The sequence below is a fragment of the Magallana gigas genome, chromosome 1 (genome assembly GCF_963853765.1).
Source record: "Magallana gigas chromosome 1, xbMagGiga1.1, whole genome shotgun sequence".
NCBI classification, from domain to species: domain Eukaryota; kingdom Metazoa; phylum Mollusca; class Bivalvia; order Ostreida; family Ostreidae; genus Magallana; species Magallana gigas.
This window is the reverse complement of record NC_088853.1, coordinates 2,401,471-2,414,319: the sequence shown is the minus strand read 5'-3', so window position 1 is coordinate 2,414,319 and position 12,849 is coordinate 2,401,471. Positions and strand designations below refer to the sequence as shown.

General features: G+C 34.5%; 2 long non-coding RNA genes across 2 annotated transcripts; one reads left to right on the top strand and one right to left on the bottom strand.

Moving 5' to 3' along the window:
* Positions 1–1,902: 1,902 nt before the first annotated feature.
* On the bottom strand, positions 1,903–12,110 carry LOC117691564 (uncharacterized). The gene is made up of 4 exons (XR_010712533.1): positions 11,976–12,110; positions 5,095–5,157; positions 4,720–4,761; positions 1,903–3,246 (listed from the first exon to the last, which is right to left on the bottom strand). It is a non-coding gene; the product is annotated as an uncharacterized lncRNA (long non-coding RNA).
* Positions 6,099–8,068, top strand: LOC109618241 (uncharacterized). The gene is made up of 2 exons (XR_004595854.2): positions 6,099–7,539; positions 7,771–8,068. It is a non-coding gene; the product is annotated as an uncharacterized lncRNA (long non-coding RNA).
* Positions 12,111–12,849: the final 739 nt, after the last annotated feature.

Below are 12,849 nucleotides of genomic sequence, written 5' to 3'. Positions count from 1 at the left end.
CATAAGAAGAGAATAGATTTTCAGACTGTGCTTGTAAACAAGCACATAAATAAGTATAAATTTCTGTTTGTAATTCCTCATCTTTAATAAGTTGTCGAATCTTTTTTTTCCAATTTCATGAACATGCCAATGACAAAGAAAATGTTTAAGGTCCCCCCCAAAAACTTTCTTCGCAGCATTCCAACCTGAATTGTCGTCATCTGTCATCAGTATATTAACTTTAGTATTAGGAGATTTCATTTTGACTGAGTTCAAAAAGACAGAGATTACATCCTCACTCTCTCTATTGCTAACACAAAATGCCACAGGATAACCATGCCTAAATTAATCTAAAACCAAGAGAGTTATCAATTTAAAAGAATAAACATTTGTCTTGTGGGTTGAATCCATACAAAGTATAAGTGAAGCAAATTTTTTAAACATTGCAAGCTGTTGTTTAGTCATTATTGCAAGCATAAAATCTTCCTTCTGTAGACCTGTCAATGGATCGTCAATGTTCTGCTGTTTGTACACTAATACTGGATTGTAAATTTCATTTCTTAATTCATTAACTTTCAAAAAGGTTGAAGTTGCATCGTCAGAATGTCTCATTACAGATGAGTCAACAATAGTTTTCTTTAAATTGTGAATAGTTTTCCTATCCAACAAATGATAGTATTTTAATTTACTTATGTCGTCACGTTCGTTTCGTTCACCTAAATTTTCTCGTATTCTGTCAAGTATAGTGTTTATTGGTATTTTCAGGGCTAACATTGTACAAATCTCGGACTTGACAGAATCTGGTAAAGGCAAAAATTTGCTTTCTTCAAAGGACAATGAGTGTGTATGCGATTTGATATACTTTACCTGAACAGATCCATCTGACTTAACTTTAACCGACATCCTCGAAGGACACAATTTCTGAATTTTGCAAGACCCTTTGATATTTTCTTTGCGTTTTCCTAAATAACTTTTACCCTTTTTTAAGTGAATACGTTTGACCCCATCCCTGTGACACACAAGAGTATAGGACTGACTGCCATCTTTGTTTACTTTATTTTTCCACTGCTTTACATATCTGCTGTGTATTTTAATACTCTCCTGCTCTTTAAACTGTTCAAATAAATCAATACTTTCAAAAGTTAGACTTTCAACATCTATACATGCTCCATGAAAATTTCGAAGGTGATCAACTAATGTATCCACATTATGAAACTTCAAAGCACATGTGGATATAGAACACAATATTTTTTGGCCATTTTCTTTCTCATGAGCCAACTTTTGGTGACGCATCATAGTTGCTTTGTTGTAAAAACTTCTATTGCACCTAGGGCATTTTGTCTGAGACCTTGAACTATCACCTTTGTCAACATACTCTCTACCATATGAATGTTCAGTATTTTGATTCTGTACTTTGTGGCTTTTAATATCTTCCAGCACATCTAAACTAAAAGGTTTGCAAGTTTTGGCATCAGATCTCCAATTGTAACTGCTTTTACCCGTATTATTGTCTGAAACACTGGCAGTGTTTTGCGATGACCCAGTTGGAGCTGTGTGCTCCTTTAATGCTGGATTTTCTATTACTGATTCATAATGCCCACCCCCAGCCCGTGTCCAAACCAAATGAATAATATTACCTGAGTTGTGAAAATTGTGTTCTAAAGTATTAACCACTGGATTTTGAGAATCCCCTCCTATAGTTACAAGTATGTTCAAATTTAACACTCTTGATAAAGCTAGTATGGATTCCTGCCCAGCAAATGTTCCTAATTGTCTTAAATTATTTAGATACCTGGTAGTTTCTGTGTCAGTCATGGGTAATCCATTTTCTCCATACAAATAAAACCTAAAGTCATCTAAGTTTTCCTGGATATGATTCACAGCCAATTCTCTCAATGCATAATGATGGTCTTCCGTGCCATATAAACCAAAACTAACAGAACGAAACAAACAGTTACCATCTCCCTGAATATGGGCCCTATACAAACCGTACTGATGCAAATATTCATCCTGTTGAATTACTTGCATTTGGTGTTCATCAACATTTTGAAGTTCTATTGTCTGAGTTTTACTTATTTCATGCAAAATGTTTTCTGTTGACTGAAGTTCCTAAGAAAATAGAAAGTAATCGAAATAAATATGATGCACCAAAAAGACCATTTGTAAACAACAAAAGAAATTTGAAACATTTGATTCACTTTTGTTCAAATAAGAAAAGTTTTTTGTTGAAGATAAAATGGTGGAATTTTCTATGTAATTTTCATACCATGAATTAACAAGACATTATAAGTTAATTTAAATCATATAAATGAGAGAAAAAAAAATTATAAGGCATAATAATTATAATAAATATATACTTTGTTTTTGTACTTCAAACAAAAATAGATTAGTTTGTTAATTTAAGGCAGTGACAAATATGCTATAATCCATTAGTCATACAAAAAGCCATTCAACTCTGGCAGTGATGGGAATTGAACCCATGTCTTAGACTGTCCATACACTACCTGTCCTGATGTTAGTTTGGTGCAGCAAAATATTATATTATGTTAGAAAGTTGCAAAGAATTTGGTAAGCAAAGTGTAAGCAAGACAAGGCAAGAAAAGGAAGTGATATAAAGTAGGCTAGTGCTTTAAACTTTATTAATGTATGCAGGGATTAATCTAGGGCATATTTTCAGCCTATATTCAGTACCCCCCCCCCCCAAAAAAAAAATGAGAAGATTTCCCCTAAATCTCCTCTTTTCCCCATTTGATAAGTAAATATTCTCCCTTTACTATATAAAAAGCTCATATATTATTGTTTTTCTTTTTATTGTGCTTATAGCTACTCCAAATGGGGTTAAATATGTAAGTTATGTGAGCATTTGAATTGTGTGAGCATTTTATGTTCTGTTAAAGGTCATAAAATGTTAAAATTCAATTACAGCCAGGTGGCTTTGGCCCTCTGGTCCCCTGAACAGGACTCTGACCCCAGACTGATTTTCCCAAAATCTCCAGAGAGGGTAGTTTTCCCCAAAACCTAGATTAATCACTGGTATGACTGATTTTACACCATCAATCTATAAGTATTTTTTAAGATAAACAAAGCACCGTGAGTTCCAAGTAAAATGTGCATAAAAGTGATAAAAGGGTGCAAGATAAATACATCTAAATATTGTTATTTCTATATATCAAGTGTTAATGTACAAAAAGAAAGCAGAAGACAATTAAGCAAGATAGAGTTATATATAATTATGGGGATCAAACCCAAATCTTCTTCTTCATAATCCTGCAATAATTTCAAACATCTTCATAAAAGTTACTATTCCAATCTTATCAAATCTTATCAGCAACATATTTGTTGTTCAATCACAAAAACATAACAAGAGTTACATGGGCCAAATTACTCACCTAAGCAATTATAAAATCAGTTTTATGGAGTCATATAAAAATATATGAACAATGTAGTAAAATAATCATGAATACAAAAGATTTCTTTATGTTAAATACTGAGTCCCTTTTGTAACAGGGTGATTTCATAGCCATATCACAAATATTGGACATTGCAGTTCTCAATAAGATCTTAAACATATCGAGAGACAAATAAGCCTTGACGGTCACCTGAGTACCATAGCCCATACACAAACTTGTCGAGGGGTCTCATATATGCATTTAATTAATTCTCAATCTGGAGTAGAAAAATTATAATATCGTAATGTTGACCACCTCCCTGCCTAAAATCTTTCAAAATGGACTATGAAATCTATCATTTTAGCAAAAAACTTCAAGATCATAATAGAGTGCATGACCTGATATTGAAAAGGTGCAAGACTCTGATAGAAAATAATTTTCTCATATTTGTTAACTTTCAAGATAGGTTTTATGTGTTTATGTTTTCACAGATAAACTAAAACAAGGTGGCTAGTAGACATGTTTTATTTTAAAAAAAAAACAACCTCCCATCCCCCATCCACAGGGGCAGACAGAAACTTTCCTTGTGGGCATTTACAAAAAGAAGCAGCTTTAAAAGGTATAATATGTTACTCACTTTAGCTTTTGAACATTCAACCTTCACGAACACTCATACCATCTTGCATTTATACCCAAATCATTTTACATGTACTGCTTATATCAGTGATTTTGGTTATCCAATTATTTCTTTACTACTAACAATTCTATTTGTTTATTTAGAAAGTTCAAAAATGGTTTTTGTTTCAAATAATAAAAGTACCTGCATAACTCCTTTGATCATACAACTTCTTAATTACATTTATACATCAGAACCACCCTCCACTGGATTAGACAAGTTTTACTGTAAATGCTGCTAATGCCCAGTGTGAATTATTATTTGTTTAAAATTGAAATGTAATTATTTACAATTATGAAATAAAAAAAGTTTACTTTGACAACAACATTGCACAAATTTTGATCAAAAAAGCCCAGGTGAGCTAAGTTACATCACTCCAAATTTGCCAGCATTTAAGTACCAAAAATATCCATTATTTTTTAAAATTCACAAACATGTAACATAACTTGGGACAGTTTATCCTCTTTTATGAACTGCTCCAGTTTTGAAAGTATAAATTGACCCTTGTTATGTTATCAAGTATAACAAAGGTAGACATTAGATTCTTACCTTTAATGCAATTATGTACTTGGGTGAATATATGCATCAAGTACTGTAGACTTATAGACTAAAAAGTAATACATGTATTTTTTAAAAATATTTTTTGACACTTACTCCCTTATTACGACTACTTACTTGTAACTGGGCATCTGTCAATAAAGGTGGCAAAAGGTTTTCCTGTAACAAATAATTAAATATTTAAGGTGTGATAAAATGACCACTGCATTTACCTCAGTGTTAATTTTCCTTCTAATTATTAGCTTATATTCATTTAAGGAATGAAAGGCTAAATGAGTTTTCTTTTGACACCACAAACATTGAACACTGTCACAAAATTCACACTTGTTGATGTTACAGTTGCTGTTCCATTAATTGGATGTAACTGTCAAGATGTAACAGGACTTTTGAAGTATAAATCACATTTACAGACATGGCAAGACATTTAAAAATATTAATTCATATTAATGTATAGTAGTACATGTATTAGTATACCCAGTGTCTGGACTTTACCTGAGACAGGAATGGCAGATGCAGATCTTCACCAATGCAGTGGACAGGAGTCAAGAGAGCAATCTGTTATAGTCTGTCCCAAGATATTTTGGATTCACGTTTGGCTTAATTGTTTGATATTTATAAATACCTCAGGATCCAAACGATGTTCATTCAAAAGTATGAAAAATTTCCAAGATTTCTCAGTCAAAACGCCCCTGTTAGCTTATCAAGTTTCAATACAATGCTAAAAAATGTGATGTCTACGGAGATTTTGCATTGCAGCAAGCCCGGATGATAACGTTGAAATATTGCGCGATGTATTCCGAGTGTATTCCGAATGGAGAAAAGATGTAAACATTCCCCATTATAAATCTCCGTAAGGAATCTGTTTTCGTTCCTGTGAATTTTTCCGAGTGAAAAATGATAATGTGTCAATGAAATTATCTTGGAAAATATCCCTTTCAACTATTTCAATTGCACTTCTTTCACAGGTAAGTGTATTTTTATTAAAAATCGTCCAAACGTGAATCCAAAATATCTTGGGACAGAGTATAATTATTAACCAGCAAGAGTAACAATACAGGACTTTTTTTTCACTTACAAATTGACTGCAATTTAAAAAATAGCAGAAGATAACAGGTATTGATACTATATACAAATAACATGGATTGAGACTATATATACTAATGTTTTGAAACAGGAATAAAGAAATAAAACCATAAACCATCCTTCAAGCCCCTGAGATGGCTCAATTCTCCATCCTCTATTTAATTTGCTGTTTTGGTTTGGTGGGTTTTTTTTATCACACTTATGCTATGTAGGAACATTATTTTAAACCAGACACATATAAATTTTAGTAAGGTTTTGCGCTAATTCTGGTAATAGCCATTAAACCTAATAAATTTCACCTCACAAGTTTTTGTTTCATCTAAATAATGTGTGCTGTTCTAATAAGATACATGCGTGACATATAAACAACAAAAAATGTTTACAAATATTCTTTCTTCCCTCTTACCATACCCAGATAGCATGACTACGTTGGGCCAACGTTGGTAATTGGTTGTACCGTTGGTCGATGGTTGGCGTTGGGCACACAATGTTGGCCCAACGTTGGGCCAACATTATAACACATCTTTCATAGCACATTGATTGCTTTGTTGGCATGACAACGTCTGGCCAACGTTGGGCCAACATAAGTAAAACATGTGATCTCTATTTGTTGGTAATGCATAGTTGGCCCAACGTTGGGCCAACATCTTACCATGCCATGAATTTCGACTAAGTGTTTGTTGGTGTAACAATGTTGAGCCAACGTTGGGCCAACATAAATAAAACATATGATCTATATTTGTTGGTAATGCGCAGTTGGCCCAACGTTGGGCCAACATAATAACAATCCATGAATTTCGACTAAGTGTTTGTTGGTGTAACAATGTTGAGCCAACGTTGGGCCAACATAAATAAAATATATGATCTATATTCGTTGGTGATGCGCAGTTGGCCCGACGTTTGGCCAACATCTTAACATGCCATGAATTCTAACTAAGTGTTTGTTGGCGTAACATTGTTGGGCCATGGGTGGGCCAACGTAGATAAAACATGTGATCTCATTTAATTGTTGGTAATGCGCAGTTGGGCCAACATTGGGTCTTTATTTTTACATGCTACGAATTATGACAGAGTTAAAACAAACAAACAGATAACATAAACACAACCACAAAAATTTAAGGTATAGGTGAGTAAATAATGTGATTTGCTCTGTTAATTTTGATTGCAATTATAAGGAATTTATAGTGTCTTAATTATCTTTTAACACATGAAAATATTAATTAAAAAGTTTGTATGTATAACTAGTTGAGTTTAATCTATTTCTCTTACTTTGGAATACATAACATGATACATTGTATGCATATAGATCTCAGTAATTTGGGTTGAAAAATAGTTAATATATGTTATTGATATAAACAGTTTTAAACTGTCAAACGTTGGCCCAACGTTGGTTCGTTGTTAGATTTTAAACCCGACAATGAATTTTTTTTATTTTTTGAGAAATTTAGTGGAGCATTGTAAATTGTATTGGGCTTAATTATTTAAAACTGTTGGGTCATAGATGTTAAGGCCATTGTTGCTCTGTTGAGGGATGTTTATTGTTTATATAAATCTGATGAGCTGTATGTACACGTGTAGCTGGAGTGTCTATTGCATAACGAATCTTAAAGTGTCGAAATTAAGAGGCAGACGGAGCTCCTTTACTGCCCAAGTATCTAGGTCAGTGCTACTCACAGCATGGGACTGGCCAGTTTCCTTGGAGATCGGTCATCTGATATAACCAGGATGGTCAAAACTGCCACTTTTTATTTCGAATATATTGCAACCGTTGTGTGTGTACACCTATAGTAAATAGTGCTTTTTCTACTCTACGAATTATACATTAGAAGATTGGGGATATATACGCTACAAAAAGTAAGTACATGATAATTTATTATATTAACTTATGTAAATAATAGTTTTCTTTCAAGAAATCGAATGCTTGTGCAATGTTTCTTTATATTATATAATGTTTGAATTGTCAATGAGGTAGATTAAAAAAATATAAAAGCATTCATAATCATATTATACATTCCTTTACAGTATAACAGATAACATTAATTCATATTGCACAATAAAAATAACAACTAAAACTTACATTTTCAGCCGCAGTAAGAAAAAAACAGACTGTGTGCTTCTGCAACAGATGTAGAGATAGGGAAGGACGGGTTCAGTTTTTCAAAGACCGTGCAGGTGAAGGGAAAAAAGGGAAGAAAGAAAAAAAGCAAGGAGTAACCCAAGCCACTGAAGCCAGTGCCCCGGACAGTGATCAGACCCTACAGTTCGATTGTTACTAAGGAATTTACATAGACAAAGAAATATGCTAGCGATTCTTTTTAATTCTAAAAAGTGTTTAAATGTATTGTAAATTTTTACTAAGAAAAAATAAAATCTGTATACTATGTTTTCGTTGCATAGAATATTTGAACTCCTGCATCTTAATAGCCAAACAGCAAACAGGAATTAATTGAACAAGAGTGTTGAATTTAAATTGGGATTACATTGAATAAGTGCCGACATGCTACGTTTAGCCATTGAAAGTTTGATCGTTGTCACTACGTTAGCCCTCACCTGTTTACTAGGATGGACTAACGTTGACAGAGGACGTTGGGCCGATATAATTTTCCTCGTAATCTTTACGTTGGGCCAACGTTGACCCTCAGTTGTTCATTAAGTTGGCCCAATGTTGGCAGGCTACGTTGGGCCAATGTAATTTTGCTCATCGGCCCTACGTTGGTCCAACATGTTGGACCAACATAGGCCCAACACGTTGGACCAACGTAGGGCCGATGAGCAAAATTACGTTGGCCCAACGTAGTCTGCCAACGTTGGTACAACGTAATGAACAACTAAGGGCCAACGTTGGCCCAACGTAGTCATGCTATCTGGGTAGTCCAATGGAACAGACGGACAGTGTTGTCGCACTTCCAGATGTTGATCATTTCAAACTGGAGGTGGGCAAATTGAACCACCTCAGGCCTTAATTTTGCAAAAGTGCTTTTATGCCTTTTAGTTGTAGATACTATTTATCTTATCTTTTATCTTCACTAAAATGTAATAATAGCGAGCGCAGCTCGCCGGCGCGCAGCGCCGGCGAGCGAAGCGAGCTCTAAGAACCAGTGTGCACGGGAAAAAGAACGAGCTAAACCTACAGTTCATCAAACAAATTTTTTTGTCTACGTCCCATAATGCTCTCTAATGTTTTCACCCGTGGTGCTATGCCAAAAATGGCCGACTTTTAACTCGTAATTTACAGTGACTTAAAGTTTGAAGACACGTTTTGAGTACCGCATATGCTATGGCGAGACTCAAAAGATTTGTTACATGCTTCCATACCTCCGTATTGAGTCGAGAAACGTAAACAAAGACGAACAAAGTCTTGGATGACGTCACAGTGCACTCGCGCTATATTTCCCGCGATAAATTTAGAGGTGGATCAAACATCTGTAATGCGTGTACTAGCTATTCCAGAATAGATACCTGCCTCATTGACGGATGATTTGTTTTTAAATTTTTTTAATATAGAGATTTTATGTAGGCCTATACATATATTAGCAAGAGCCATACTTTACTGTCATAACGATGCATTTTTAAGCTAATCGTGCATGCATGAGTAGGGAGGAAATAAACAATAGCACATTTTGAAATAAATAAAATGGAATAAAATGAAAAAATAAACAGTTAAAAAAATTATGTAGATATTGCATGTAGTCAGACCATTAAATTTAAAAGTGGGAAATTACACACCTACAAACAGGAACTGGGCTCTCTCTCTCTCTCTCTCTCTCTCTCTCTCTCTCTCTCTCTCTCTCTCTCTTTCTCTCTCTGGCTCTCGCTCGTTCTCTCTCTCTGGGAAGGGGGTTGCGCTGTATGTATCATAACCATTAAAATTATAGTACATTTGGCATACTTATTGTAGAGCAATACTCTCTCAAGAATTCTTTGACGTTCGTTGATACATAAATAAAACTATAAGTTGACAATGATGCAAGGTATGTGTAATTCATGCTGCGCTCGCCATAACGGTAGCACCGTAAAACATATTATTACCGAGCGCAGCGAGAGGCGGGCGAAGCCCGCCTCGCGAAGCGAGGATTAATGGTAACACGTATATATAAGAAAATCAGTGAAAAATGAAAGTTGAATCAGGGGTACTAAGGCCAAAAAAATTTTCTTCCAGCCCTGGGCGCCGCCATATTGGCAGCCATTTTGTTTTTAAAAAGTTAGTTCGATCATTGATTGACTGGTACCTATCGATGTTTATTGCCCTTAAACTCGATCAAATAAGTTCCAGTGTTTCAATAGAAGGTAATTTGAATTAAAAGAAATTAAAAAAGAAACCAGATAAGTTTCAATAGTGCTTCAATCAAGAAACACGACTTGTTCTATGTATGTCTTATCAATTATCAGATGGAAAGTAAAAACATAAACGTCAAGGAACTGATCTTTTAGATTCTGAATAAAGTATTCAATTTTATTACATTGACATTCATATGAATTAAATTAATGAACAATGAAAGAAGAAATAAAAAAAATTTCGGAATCACGTAACTCTCTTCGGCTATTTCCGAAGACAAAACTTGAACGTTTACGTCTGAAATATGACGTCATAATGTAGACTGAGCACGCGACGTTTAGTTTAACTTTGACGAATGATTTGAGTAGGCAACTATACTGGCGGATCCTACTTTATGCGTTTTAAATAGATTTCATTATACAAAAATCAAACTACTGTGGTATATCTATATGTATTTGTATATATTTGATTCCGGAAATTTATACTCCGTTTATATTTTGTTTAAGACTATTGATGCCCTGTCTTGTGTTATTTAAATTCTATTGTCTGTAAGTATATAAATACAGCCGTCAGAGGACTGTCGAGAGCCTGCTTCGTCAGTTCTGTGGCAATGTCATAAAACAAAGCATCCACATTTTCTGCTTCTTTTGCATGTCTGTTCATACTGTCTACGGACCAAGCTCTCCCCCTCTCCCCTTTTTCGGCATTCATTAAGGTAAATTTTCATTTCTCCTTCTTAGGTTATAACCGGAATCAAACAATGTTATTTATGTTCAATATTTGATTTTGCTTAATAAATTTGTAAATCTTCGTTATCTTTGTTATTTTGTAATTCAGAGGCAAACTGAAAAGAATGAACCTGGGTTGATGTTGAAAGACATTTCCGTCTTGTTTATTTATACTACACTACACTGTGTTGAATCTGCGCTCGGTCCAACGGTCACACCGTTTACATATTACCGAGCGCAGCGAGAGGCGGGCGAAGCCCGCCTCGCGAAGCGAGGATTAATGGTAACACGTATATATAAGAAAATCATTGAAAAATGAATGTTGAATCAGGGGTACTAAGGCCAAAAAAAATTTCTTCCAGCCCTGGGCGCCGCCATATTGGCAGCCATTTTGTTTTTAAAAAGTTAGTTCGATCATTGATTGACTGGTACTTATCGATGTTTATTGCCCCTAAACTCGATTAAATAAGTTCCAGTGTTTCAATAGAAGGTAATTTGAATTAAAAGAAATAAAAGAGGACACCAGATAAGTTTCAATAGTGCTTCAATCAAGAAACACGACTTGTTCAATGTATGTCTTATCAGATTATCAGATTATCAGATGGAAAATAAAAACATTACCGTCAAGGAACTGATCTTTTAGATACTAAATAAAGTATTCAAATTTATTACAGCGGCATTCACATGAATTGAATTGATGAACAATGAAAGAAAAAATTAAAAAAAATCGGAATCATGGAACTCTCTTCGGGTATTTCCGTTGAAAAAACTTGAACGTTTTACGTCTGAAATATGACGTCATAATGTAAACTGAGCACGCGACGTTTAGTTTAATTTTGACGAATGATTTGAGTAGGCATTAGGATCTGTGTGCGTTTTTTAAAATAAATTTTATTATACAAAAATCAAACTGCACTGTGCTAATCTGCGCTCGGTCCAACGGTCACACCGTTTACATATCAATTATATAGCTCATGAAAAAGCTATAGATATACTCGTTTGTAAAATCAACAAAAGAATATAATCCAATATAGTAAATCACTGAAATAGATTTGAATTTATGTATTCTAAAATATAATTTTAATCAATCACAAAGTAATCAAACAACTTAAGTTTTTTCTTCAATATTTTTGTTGGTACATGCCCATGTACCGGAGATATGGCAAAATAAATATTCCTTAGCTATAATGAAAAAATAAATCAATAGTTTCAAAGAAACAGATAAATATTTTTCTGTTTTAATAACTAATTACAATTAAATGACACTTGATTAAAATTGAACCTACCAAGAAGAAAAAACCTTCAAGATTCATTTCAGTTCGTCTACCCGCCATGTTGAAACGAAGTGAAAGAAGAGAAAGCGGAAGTCTGAGTGCGCATGCGCAACTGTGTAGCAGGGAGCTGCCGAAAGTTGAATCTACTTTTTTTAATGTACATATGAATGCTGGTCAACCCGGTACCTGGTAAACTCGGCACTAGGGGAACTTGGCACCGATAATAATGAATTCGGCATCCGGTAAATTCAGCATCTGGTAAACTTGGGACCTGGTGATTTCGGCATCTGGTGATTCGGCATTTGTATATTATTCATTTATCTCTTTGTTCTAGACACACATTTTTTAAAAATTTGGCAATATTGTAATGAAAATTCCTTTGATTATGTAAATAGAGCAATCAGGGTCAATCAAATATATTCAATCATAAGCTATTCCTTGGGTGTGGTTAACTGTCTCAAACGTTTTGATGACCCTGCGATGAGTCAGCAGAATGGACGTAGGGTATAAAAAGGAAGCGCGTCTGCGCATAGGAGTTAGTCTGCTGATAGACGCAGAGGAGAGAAGACCTCAGAGAGCAGAGATACAGCGATTATAGTAGGTACGCTTTATGTTTCATTTGCGGGACCCCAAAATACTGCGGGTGGACCATTTGAAACATTACGGTATATCATATAGTCCGGGAGCATAGGCTCAGAAATAAATAAGTTCGGACTAGGTTCAGCACAGGGTCTGAAACGGTGGTCTGAAACAGTGGTTTCAGACCAAGTGTTGTACAAGGATAGCTGAAGGAAAATAATTAGTTATAAATCAGTTAGAATCATCGTGTTTGATTTAATTTGATGAAAAGTGTTTAAGAGTTGATTTTACTCCAATCATTTAAAAA